This window comes from Prionailurus viverrinus, chromosome B1 (assembly GCF_022837055.1).
Source record: "Prionailurus viverrinus isolate Anna chromosome B1, UM_Priviv_1.0, whole genome shotgun sequence".
NCBI classification, from domain to species: domain Eukaryota; kingdom Metazoa; phylum Chordata; class Mammalia; order Carnivora; family Felidae; genus Prionailurus; species Prionailurus viverrinus.
In genome coordinates, this window is record NC_062564.1 from 151,731,608 (window position 1) to 151,744,724 (window position 13,117).

A 13,117-nucleotide genomic window follows, 5' to 3' on the forward strand; every position below is an offset into this window, starting at 1 on the left:
TGAAAATACAACAAAATCCTATCTCAAATTAATCATAATACATTTCAGATTATGCTCCATCTCCAAATACAAGATCTAAAATTATGAGTGAACTCCTATAAGGTATAGCAGTAGATACTTTATAATCTTGAGGTATGATGTTAAAGCTGAAACTTTTGTATGGTGACACTATTAATAAGGGAAAAACATGGGGAAAGATATGAGGTAACTGTTTATTACATATTTATCATAATCTTAAAGTATAATTATGTTGGTGAGGTCCATGGAAATAGGAAAATTGCTTACAGTGGAACACAAACTATTTTTTGAAGTGTGGATTAACAATATCTACCAACACATAACATTTCCAATTTTTAACCCAATGACATTATTTTCAGAAATCTTTTTTTAACTTTTTTTTTTAACATTTATTCATTTTTGAAAGACAGCACAAACGGGGGAGGGCCTGAGAGAGAGGGAGACACAGAATCCAAAGCAGGCTCCAGGCTCCAAGCTGTCAGCACAGAGCCCGACATGGGGTTCGAACTCACAAACCGCGAGATCATGACCTGAGCCAAAGTCGGAGGCTTAACCGACGGAGCCACCCAGGCGCCCCTGCAGAAATCTTTCTTAATGAGTATATTATCTCAGAGTGTCCAGTTGCCCTTGAAGAAGGGAGGGTTAAGCCATGCCAGGAAGCATTTTTTTAAGTGTTCCCCCACTCCTCCCTGCCAAAGACACAGTGCCGACATGCAAGCAGGGGAAGGGCAGAGAGAGAATCCCTAACAGACTCCACACTATCAGTGCAGAGCCCAACACAGGGCTTGCACTCATGAACCTGCAAGTTCATGACCTGAGCTGAAATCAAGGGTCAGACACTTAACCAACTGAGCCACCCAAGAGGCCCACCAGGAAACAATTGTAAAACATACGAGTAAATCTATGAGCATTGACATTTTGAAAATTCTAAAACTTATTCTTAAGTGGGTGGAGAAGTTTAAGAAGTTACAGAAATATAAAAAAGTTATCCTACTTTTGTGAACCATGTAGTCAAATATACAGTTTATATGTAAAAAAAATAATTGAATGTTTCTATTTTGTATACTATTTTTGGGAGCAAGTATTTTATAACTTAAAATTAAAAATAATACGCATGATATTTATATATTGGGTCTCATGGTACTTCCCAAGCTAAAGTTCTTTGATTTTTTTTTTTAACCCTTCACTTACAAGATAGATTACATCTCTTTAACTTGCATGACCTTTCATCTTTGGACCAAGGCTGGATTTGTATATGTTACTGCCAATTATCTCATGTTCCATCAACATGGGGCTATTCTGTTGGGTAAACAAATCATGGAAATTCATCCCCCAGCACTCTGCTCATGTTATTCCCTCTGCCTAGATTTACCTTCTGCCTTACCTTAGAAATCTTCAGCATCAGTGTCATTTCTAATGCACTACCTCTTTTGAAGTTTTATCTAAGATCCCCGAGGCATAACAGAATCCTTAGGCAAATTATGTAGCACATCAATGCCTTGGTATCTGCATTTGTAAAATGGGAACATTATGTGAGACAGTATCTATTAAAAAAACAAAAACAAAAACAACTTATAATAGCTCCTGACACCTGGCAGGCACTCAGTAAATGGTAGCTGTTATCAGCTATCCTTGTTTATATTCCTATAACACTAATTAGATTCTTTCATAGTGGCAGTTATTACCTTATATCCTATTTATCGATTATACTCTATATCTTCTATTGTAACATAAGCATACTTTGTGACTAACACACATCCTTGTATATTATTTGCCCTCAATACATGTTGACTGAATAAACAGGTAACTTGAATTTTCATATTGACAGAAAGCAGATGAAACATAGAATATTAAACAATAGTGAACATGAAAATCCTATATATAAATATTCAAGGTAGTCTAGAGGGCAAATCACAGAAATGTATTTTTTCTTGGGAAAAGTAGGTAGCCGATCAATGCGCTATTTAGTTACTTTAAAGCAGAAACTTTTTTTTTTTTTTAACCAGGGCCAATACCTTTGTGGGTAGTAGTCTCTCAAGGCATGTATCTCCATCAGGTTCCTGCTCTTTCAATAGAAGATATAAAACCTATTCCTTCCTGACCTGACGGTAGAAGCATGTGGCCCTGTATTTGACAAATAATACAAAATACCTACTCAATAGCTACACTGTTCTGAATAGAACCTCCAGTGTACTTATGCATCCCACTTAAATGTTAAAGGTATAGTAACTGAGTTGCAGTATACTGTCTAGGAATTATGCACTCAGCTCTTTAATGCTCTATAATGCACCCATGGATTTATTCTGACCGTCACATAGCTGCAGAAGTTAATTATAATCTTTTGTTCTTGGGACCTTTACTCCTCCTCTGTTCTCCCCCAGAATATGATTGCTTTTAATAAATTGCACTTCAGTATACTGCATCAGCCTACACTGAGATAGGATAGAAGAAGAAGCAGCCCCATGTCACTCCTTACTGTAGGCACTGTGAAGATCTTTTTGAGGATATTCGTTATATTGAACTATATGCTGTTTTTTTGAGAATGCAAAGGAGTAATTTCTTAGTACCTGGGACTGGGTAATAGTCCTGCTTCCCTTGAGTAGCTAGCATATTTATATTTGTAAACAGTCTAAATCAAGAAACTCTATCTGCCTTTTTTAGTGGTTACAATAAGTTTGAAGCCAAATTATTGACCCTTGTGAAGGATTTTAAAAATACACTTTGTTAATAAACCTTGTTAGTAAACCTTTACATTGTAATGTATTTGCTGTAGCTATTATACTTACCTATAGTAAAAAATATTGATTTGATTTGAGTTAAATCATTTTGGAGGTCACATTTATACACATATTTCCATGTAAATATACATATCAGCAGTCACTAAATTTTGGTAAGTGTCCTGCCTCTTAGGAAGGTAGTAGACTTGGAATTTTAGAGAAAGTCAATGTCTGTCCCATGTCAAAAAGCCACTTAACAACAACAAAAAAAAGTTGACATCATGAAATGCAATCTTAGGTTTCTAATAAAAATTCTTCCATTATTTGTTTCACCTTCTCCCTACAAAGATAATTTTAAAGTTCATAACCAATCATTTCTTAATATAAAATGGAATATGGACAAAATCCTGTCATAAGTGTTATAAATTCCACTTTTTATATGTAATACCTATGTCCTGGTTGAAATAAGAGTCTTATTGAATAGAGTCATATTTTGTTTTACATCTTCTATAACACATTGCACAGTGCCATATGGGGTATTCAATATTTAATCTGGATTGAAGTTTCTAATGCACCCTTTTGATAGCCCAAGTCCACAAAATGGCCAAGCTAATGGGATGAGAGATAATTGAGTATCTTTAATATATTGTTATTTTTTAGTATATTATTATTTTTATTTATCATTTGGTCACTCTTGAAGGATCCATTGTTTTGACTGAAGCCATCAAGTTCTCATTTCTGAAAGTTTTCAAATAGAACATAAATTTGGTTACACGTGGTAACTAAACTGTTAACATGGTAGAAACCTACATGCTAAGAACAACATTTTGGGGTAAATTATGGGTAAGCTGAAGCTGCATTTAGAAAAGAAAAAAATTAAAAAAAAATAGAGAAGAATAAGCAAAAGGACTATATGGCACATAAACTGATAAGAATTATGGAAATCAAGTTTACCAAGATTTCCAGTAATTTCTCTTCCTAGTTTCTATCCTTCATGAGCTTTCCAGTGAATTCCTCTTTCTTCTCTATTATAACTGGATTTTTGCTGATGGTAAGGCTACTAAGACATGAATGAAATAAAGCAATACTGGTGAGAGTTCTCTGGGGTATGCCTTTTTAGAACTAAAATCTCAGTCCACTTACAAAAGACAACATGAACCTATGTGCAAAGAACAGAGTGAAAGAGGTTAACTCTGTTCTTGCCTTTTATTTAAAACCAGTCCGTTAGAATATGTCATATTAATGTTAATTTGAATAGCATTATATATTGAAAAAACAAAAGAAAGGAATGGAATTTTTAATTTTTTTCTATTTGATTAAGCATTGAATTAATAAAGCAAAGTGATTATTGAGGTGATCTAATATTAAGTAATATGTATATCATGGATTTTGGGGGGAAAATGTTGCTCAGTGAAATTTGATTCACCTTAACTGCAGGAGTAGCTAGACCTTCAAAACATCCAGAAAGACTTAAGTATCAACAATTAAGTCAATGAGAAATACCTGAAAATCAGTAGTTTCCTTATCAGCTCTGCTTAGGGCTAGATTTAGGATTTAAAGCTTTCAAATTTCAGTACCGGCTGTGGTTTCATTTCTTGTTTTCTCTTGAACAAAAGCATTTCTTCCAGCACTCCTGTGAGATAAGAATTTGAAGGGCTAAATGAATGTAGCAACTTCATCTTTATTGGTGGCACACAAGGTAGATAATTGATTTTATTTATTGGCAAAAACAAAGTTACTCTTGTATGACGAGTAGAGAAAGATTTCCATGAAATACATTTTGCTTTTAACCTCATGCTTTGCTTTTTAACCACTGGCTGCCAAGCCAATCCCTCACTGGTCAAGGATAAAAATTGGGTTGATAGAAGTCATAGGTTTACTCTTAAAGAAATTAATTCAACGTCATTAACATTTTTATTTAAAGAGCCAACATAGTGAATTGTGGAGCTGTAATTAAATGAAGGAAAATGATTATTGATTTTATTGCATTCAGAAACTGCAAACACTTCAAAAGGCTATTGTAGTGTAGTCTATTGTCCTCTGCATGGTCCTGTCCACACCTAGCTTTGCACAGCTAATTTTTATCTTCAATTATTTTATTGCCCAGAATAGAACAGCCCAGAGAAGTCTGTCATAGAAAAGCTGCCAGTAAATTTCCCGAAAGATCTTCTAAACCTGTGAGGTAAATAAATATAAGATAGGGAAATTTACTCATGTTATTCAGGGTATTCAGGTTTTAATCATCTACCTGTAATTTTTTGGCGAGATCAGTTATGAACAGTAGACTCCAGTCTCTTCCAGAAAAAACAACTCTGCTAAGATACCATGCCTATAAATATATTTTATACTTATCTACAAAGGCAATTTCAATATCAGTGCTTATACTTCTATAAGCTTTATTGAAATTGATTTTTGTGTACATTTTTGATATTTCATGTTGTGTAAAACTGATATAACACAAAGTTTTGAAATAAAATACATAAATATTTTTATTCTGTAATTTTGGAATTAGAGTGTAGTGAATATTCAGAGTATAATCAAGTAATATTAAAACTCATAATTTGAGGTCAAATATATACATCAAGCAAGATACTTAATATTTTGTTAGAAAATAAGTTGTTTCATTTAGATGGTTAATGAGTGAAGAAGTTGGTTAAACAGAAGTAAAAACAATAAATGTAAAAACTCATACACTGTTTGAAATAAAATTTATCCACATATATCCATGGACATTAATGATTTTTTTTAATGATCAGGCGGTCTTTCTCTAAAATTATAGCAGTTCATTAAAGAATTAACAGTGTAATCAGAATTGGAGCATTCACTTTTGTAAAAAATTTCAAAGTGGAGGCTCTGATATTAGACCACCTGGGTTTAAGGACTGATCCTATCACTTATAGTCATTGTTTAATTGATTTTTAATTTCACTTTTCTGTTTTCCTTTTTAAATGTTATTTATTTTGAGAGAGAGAGAGAGAGAGAGAGAGAGAGAGAGAGAGAGAACATGTGTGTGAGTGAGGGAGGGCCAGAGAGGGGGTGGGGGAAAGAGAGAATCCCAAGCAGGTTTCACACTGTTGGTGCACAGCCTGATGTGGGGCTCGAACTCACAAACTGTGAGATCGACCTGAGCTGCAATCAAGAGTCAGATGTTTAACTGAGCTACCCAGGCACTCCTTTTTTTTTTTTTTTTTTAAATTTTAATTAACACCCAGGGCAATATTGGTTTCAGGAGTAGAATTCAGTGATTCATCACTTACATACAACATCCAGTGCTCATCACAAGTGCCCTACCTTAGAACCTATCACCCATCTAGCCCATCTCCCACTTTCTTCCCTCTGTCAACCTATAGTTGATAGTTCTCTATCATTAAGAGTTTCTTGTGGTTGGTTTTTCTTTCTTCTCTTCCCCGACCTTCTCATATGTTCATCTGCTTTGTTTCTTAAATTCCAAATATGAGTGAAAGCATATGGTATTTGTCCTTCTCTGGTTGAATTATTTTACTTAGCATAATACATTCTAGCTCCATCCATGTCATTGCAAATAGCAAGATTTCATTCGTTTGGATGGATGGGTAATATTACGTGTGTGTGTGTGTGTGTGTGTGTGTACACCATATCTTTTTATCCATTCATCAGTCAGTGGATGTTTGGGCTCTGTCCATAGTTTGGGTCTTGTTGATAATACTACCATAAATATTGGGGTGCACATACCCTGTCAAATCTGTATTTTTGTGTCCTTTGGGTAAATAGTAGTAGTGCAATTGCTAGATTGTAGAGTAGTTCTATTTTTAGTTTCTTGAGCAATCTCCATGCTGTTTTCCAGTCTGCATTCCCATCAATGGTGCAACAGGGTTCCCGGTTCTCTGCATCCTAACATCTTTTGTTTCTTGTGTTGTTAATTTTAGCCACTCTGACAGGTGTGAAGTGCTATGTCATTGTGGTTTTGATTTGTATTTCCCTGATGGTGAATGATGTTGAGCATCTTTTCATTGGTCTGTCAGCCATCTGAATGTCTTCTTGGAAAAGTGTCTATTCATGTCTTCTGCCCATTTCTTAACTGAGTTGTTTGTTTTTTGGGTGCTGAGTTTGATAAGTTCTTTATAGATTTTGGATACTAACCATTTTTCTGATATGTCATTTGCAAATATCTTCTCCCATTCTATAGGTTGCCTTTTAATTTTGTTGATTGTTTCCTGCACTGTGCAGAGCTTTTTATCTTGATAAAGTACAAGAACTATTTTTATAGTTCATGTTTGCTTTTGTTTCCTTTGCCTTTGGCGACATGTCTAGTAATAAGCTACTCCAGCTGAAATTGAAGAGGTTGCTGCCTGTATTTTCTTCTAGGATTTTGATGGTTTCCTGTCTCACCTTTAGGTCTTTCATTTATTTTGAATTTATTTTTGTATGGTACAAGAAAGTGGTCCAGTTTTAGTCTTCTGCATGTTGCTGTCCAGTTTTCCCAACACCATTTGTTGAAAAGACTGTCTTTTTTCCATTGGATATTCTTTCCTGCTTTGTTGAAGATAAGTTGACTGTTTAGTTGTGGGTCTGAGTTCTCTATTCCATTCTGTTGATCTATGTGTCTGTTTTTGTGCCAGTACCATATTGTCTTAATGACTACAGCTTTGTAATGTGGCTTGAAATCTGGAATCGCTATGCCTTCAGTTTTTATTTTCTTTTTCAACATTGTTTTCTCTATTTGGGGTCTTTCGTGGTTCCATACAAATTTTAGGATTGTTTGTTCCGGCTTTGTGAAAAATACTTGTAGTATTTTGATAAAGATTGCATTAAATGTGTAGATTGCTTTGGTGGTATAGACTTTTTAACAATGTTTGTTCTTATAATCCATGAGCATGCAATGCTTTCCCACTTCTTTGTGTCATCTTAAATTTCTCTCATAAGTGTACAACAGTTTTCAGAGTATAGCTCTTTTACCTCTCCAGTTAGGTTTATTCCTAGGTATCTTACCATTTTGGTGCAATTACAAATGTTATCTATTCCTTGATTTCTTTTTCTGCTGCTTCATTATTTTTGCATAGAAATTCAACAGATTTCTGCACTTTCATTTTATATTCTGTGACTTTGCTGAACTCATGTATTCTAGCAATTTTTTAGTGGAGTCTTTTGGGTTTTCTACATACAATATGATGTCATCTGCAAATAGTGGAAGTTTGACTTTTTCCTGGCCGATTTGTATGCCTTGTATTTCTTTTTTGTCTGATTGCTGAGGCTTAGACTTCCATTACTATGTTAAATACTAATGGTAAGTGTGGACATGTTTGTCTTGTTCCTGACTGTAGTGGAAAGGCTCACAGATTTCCCCATTGAGGATGATATTAGCTGTTGGCATTTCATATGGCTTTATGATGATGAAGTATGTAGGTATGTTCCCTCTATCCCTACTGTAGTGAGAGGTTTTTTTTTTTTTATCAAGAATGGATGCTGTATTTTGTCAAATGCTTTTTCTTCATCTATTGAAAGGATCATATGGTTCTTAACCTTTCTTTTATTAATGTAGTGAATGACATTGATTGATTTGTGAGTATTGCACCAGCTCTGCAGTGCAAGAATAAATCCTATTTGATCATGGTGAATAATTCTTTTAATGTACTGTTGAATTCAATTTGCTAATATCTTGTTGAGAATTTTTACATCCATGTTCATCAGGGATATTGGACTGTAATTCTCCCTTTTAGTGGGCTGTTTGTTTTGTATTGGAATCAAGATGATGCTGTCTTCATAGAAAAGGTTTGGAGGTTTTCCTTTATTTCTTTGTTCTTTCTTTCTTTCTTTCTTTCTTTCTTTCTTTCTTTCACACTTTGAGAAGAACAGATATTAACTCTTCTTTAAATGTCTGGTATAATTTCCCTAGGAAACCATCTGGCCCAGGACTCTTGTTTCTTGGGAGATTTTAAATTACAGATTCAATGTCTTTGCTGTTATGGGTCTGTTAAAATTTTCTTCCTGTTTCAGTTTTGGTAGTTTGTGATTTGTCCATTTCTTCCAGATTGCCCAGTTTGTTGGTTTATAATTTTTCATAGTATTCTCTTCTAATAGTTTGTATTTCTGTGATGTTGGTTGTGATATCCCTTCTTTCATTTTATCTATTTAGGTCCTTCTCTTTTCATTTTGATAAGTTTATCAATTTTGCTAATTATTTAAAAGAACCAGCTCTTAATTTCATTGATCTACTCTACTGTTTTGTTGTTGTTGTTTCTTTATAATTTCTTTCTGTTCTAATCTTTATTATTTCCCTTCTTCTGCTGGCTTTAGGCTTTATTTGCCATTCCTTTCCTAGCTCCCCTAGGTATAAAGTTGGGATGTGTATTTGGGACTCCTCTTGCTTCTTGAGATAGGCCTTAACTGCAGTATACTTCCTTCTAAAGACTGCTTTTGCTGAATCCCAAAGGTTTTGGACTGTGGTGTTTTCATAATCATTGACTTCCATGTATTTTTTAAATTATTTCTTCTTTAATTTTCTGGTTAACCCATTCATTATTTAGTAGGATATCCCTTAACCCTTATGTATTTGAGGGCTTTCCAAATATTTTCTTGTGGTTGACTCAAGTTTTATAGCATTGTGATCTGAAAATATGCATGGTATGATCTTGATCTTTTTGTACTTGTTGAGGGCTAATTTGTGTCCCAGTATGTGATCTATTCTGGAGAATGTTTATGTGCACTTGGAAAGAATGTATATTCTGCTTTAGGATGAATTTTCTGAACATATCTGTTAAGCCCATCCAGTCCACTGTGTCATTCACAACCATTGTTTCCTTGTTAATTTTCTGCATAGGTGATCTGTCCATTGTTGTAAGTGGGGTGTTAAAGTCCTCTAATATGACTGTATTATTGTCAACGAGTTTCTTTATTGTGTTAGCAATTGATTTATATGTTTGGGCCCTTCAAATTGGCGGCATAAATATTTAAAATTGTAAGAACTTCTTGATGGATAGATTGCTTAATTAAGACATAATGCCCTTCTTCATCTCTTACAGTCTTTGTTTTAAAGTCTAGTTTCTTATATAAGTATGGGTACTGGCTTTATTTTGATGTTCATTAGCATGATAGATGGTTCTCTATCCCCTCACTTTCAATCTGGAGGTGTCTTTAGGTCTAAAGGTGAGTCTCTTGTAGGCATCATATAGATCTTGTATTTTTTTTTATCCCCTCTGATACCCTGTGTCTTTCAATTGGAGCATTTAGTCCATTTACATTCAGAGTGATTATTGAAAGATAAGAATTTAGTGCCATTGTGTTAGCTGTAGATTTCATGTTTCTGGTGATGCTCTCTGGTTCTTTCTAGTCTTTGTTGCTTTTGGTCTTTTTTTTTTTTTTTTTTTTTTTTTTTTTTTTTTTTTAACTCCACTCTGAGAGTCTCACTTAAAATTTCCTTTAGGGCTTGTTTAGGAGTTACAAACTCCTTTTAGTTTTTTGTTTTTCTGGGAAAACCTTTGTTTTACTTTCAATGACAGCATTACTAGATAGAATATTCTTGGCTGTTTTTTTTTTTTTTTTTTTTTTTTCCATTCAGCATATTGAATGTATCTTGCCACTTCTTTCTGACCTGTCAAGTTTCTCTGGACAGATATGCTACGAACCCGATCTGTCTTACCTAGTATGTTAAGGACTTTTTTTCCCCTTGCTGCTTTCAGGATTCTTTCCTTGTCTGGGTATATTGTGAATTTTATTATGATACATCTTGGCGATGGCTGGTGATGGCTGGCTTTTGTTGAATTTAACAGTTCTCTGTGCTTCTTGGATTTTGATGTCTGTGTCCTTCCTCATATTAGGGAAGTTTTCAGCTATAAATTGCTCACATAAACCTCCTGCCCCTTTTTCTCTCTCTTCATCATCTGGAACTTCTATTATATGAACTATATTGTATTTTAATAAATCATTGAGTTCATTAAGTCTGCCTTCATGATCCCTTTGTTTGCCTCTTCTTTTCAGCTTCCTTATTTTCCATAATTTTATCTTCTCTATCACTATTTGAGTCCTCTACCTCATCCATCATCATTTTTATGGCCTCTATTTGTGCTTGTATTACAAGCGCTTTTTGTATTACAGCGCTTTTATTTTTGCATGACTATATTTTAGTTTTTACCTGTGCAGAAAGGAATTTTCTGGTGTCTTCTATGCTGTTTTTCAAGCTCAATTAGTATCTTACAGTTGTTTTAAATTCTAGTTCAGACATCTTACTTATATCTTCATTTACTAAATCCCTGGTAGTCATTTCTTCCTGTTCTTTATTTTGAGGGGAATTTCTCTGTCTTGTCATTTTGGATGAAGAAAATAATAATAGTAATAATAATAATAATAATAATAAAAAAGATTGAAATAAAAATTAAAAAATTTTAAAAAATAAAGGAAGCTAGGCCCTAGGTTTGTTTTGGTCTGCTTGTTGAGAAAAGCTTGATAGAAAAAAGAGAAAAGAGGAGAGAAAAAAATTTTTTAATTAAAAAAGGATAAAATTAAAAAAAAATCATGCCCTTTCTGGTATCCATAAAACAAGAGAAAAATAACAAAAACAGAAACAACAACAACAACAAAAATAACCTGAACAAACCAACAAAAAACCCTCAATGAAGGTAGACCCAGTTTCCCCTAGAATTGAAACTTTGCAACATTCTATGGTGGGTAGACTAATCTCTTTGGAAGGGATTTTTGCTGGTCTTCTGGGGGGAGGAGCCTGCTGCTCTGATTCTCAGGCAGCCTGGGAAACACAGGGCCTCCATTCTTTACTTGGTGGCACTGTTGTGCTCACTGGGGTCAATCAGTGTTTGTGGGCTAATGGTGAAAAGGGCTTCACCTGCTTTCTAGTCTCCAGAGCAGGAAGTTGATGTTCTCATACATGCACAGTCAACCCTCGTGTATCCCCAGCTTCCATCAGCTCCCCACCTTCCCTGTGTCTGTGTCCAAGCTGTTTGCCTCCCAGGCCATGCCTCTCCCCAAAGTTTCATCTCAGACACAGCTGTGTTTCAAAACCCCACACTTCAGAGACATCCACATTTCAGACCCACAGTGGTTTTCTGGGAGAGGGTCTCAACATGCTGGGGTTGGTTTTTCCCAGTAAATGGTCATGCCACCACACGATGGCAGTGACTCAGAGTTTATGGTAAATTGCAACACACAGCAGAAACCAGGGTTTGCTGCCCTCAGCCAGACTCTGTTTCTATACGTGGGTGAACCTGGTAACTTTATCGTGCCTGCTGGGTCTTTTGCCTGGGGATAGGCCTTATCACCTATACCAAATGCACTCTGAGCAGGTGAACTGCTTCTCCCTGTGCAGCCCAGGGGATCCTCAGACCACACTGCCCTCTCCCGGGCATCTGCCCTGCTTCATTCCTGGAACACCACCAGAGGCTGACCTCTGTAACTTCAGACTTGGTTCTCCACAATTTATAAAAAAAAAAAAAAAAAAAGGTATACAAACCCTCTCTTTTTTCTCCCTGTCAGTGGTTTTGGGAGACAGTTTTCTTGTACAGTCCCTTGTGTGTGTTTTCACTCTTTCTCTCTGGCTGCTCTCTGGGGAGCGCTGTCTTGTGTAAACCCAACGAGCTGCTCTTTCTCCCTTTCTCCTCTCTGTGAAAATGGCTGCCTCTCTTCTGTGGCACCACAGTACTTCTCTCCCCTAACTCACCTCTCTGCACCATATGCCTGCTGTGTTCTCTCCCTCAAATTATGTAGATTGTTCTGTTAATCCTCAGATCGATTTCCTAGGTATTCAAAATGGTCAGATGTTGATCTAGCTGTGTTCCAAGGATAAGACAAGCCCAGAATCCCCTTACTACTCCACCGTCTTAACTCCTCCTCTTATAATCATTTTTTTAAAGTTTGTTTTGTCTGATAGAAGTATTGCCACTTTGGCATTTTTTTCCCCTCCTTCCATATGTGTGGAATATCACATCCCTTGACTTTTAACCTGTAGGTCTCTTTAGGTCTGATGTAAATCTCTTGTAGGCAGTGTATGGATGCATTTGGGTTTTTTTAACCATTCAGTCACCCTATGTTTTTTGATTGGAGCATTTCGACCATGTACATTTAAAGTAATTATTGGGGTGCCTGAGTATCTGACTCTTGGTATCGACTCAGGTCATGATCTCGTGGTTTCTTGAGTTCAAGCCCCGCATCAGGCTCCATGCTGACAGTGTGGAGCCTGCTTGGGATTCTCTGCCCCCCTCTCTCAGTGCCTCTCCTCCACTTGCACTATCTCTGTCTCTCTCAAAATAATTATTTTTCCAAGTTTATTTATTGATTAGTACGTACTTATTGCCATTTTGTTGTTTTCTGGTTGGTCTTTGTTCGTTTTTCTTTTGCTATCTTCCTTGTGACTTTAGTGTTACAGTTGGATTCCTTTATTTTTTTTGGGGGGGTATCTA

General features: G+C 35.6%; 1 pseudogene; it reads left to right on the forward strand.

Moving 5' to 3' along the window:
* LOC125164882 (actin, clone 302-like) overlaps positions 1-13,117 on the forward strand; it is a 150,358-nt pseudogene that overhangs the window by 51,718 nt on the left and 85,523 nt on the right.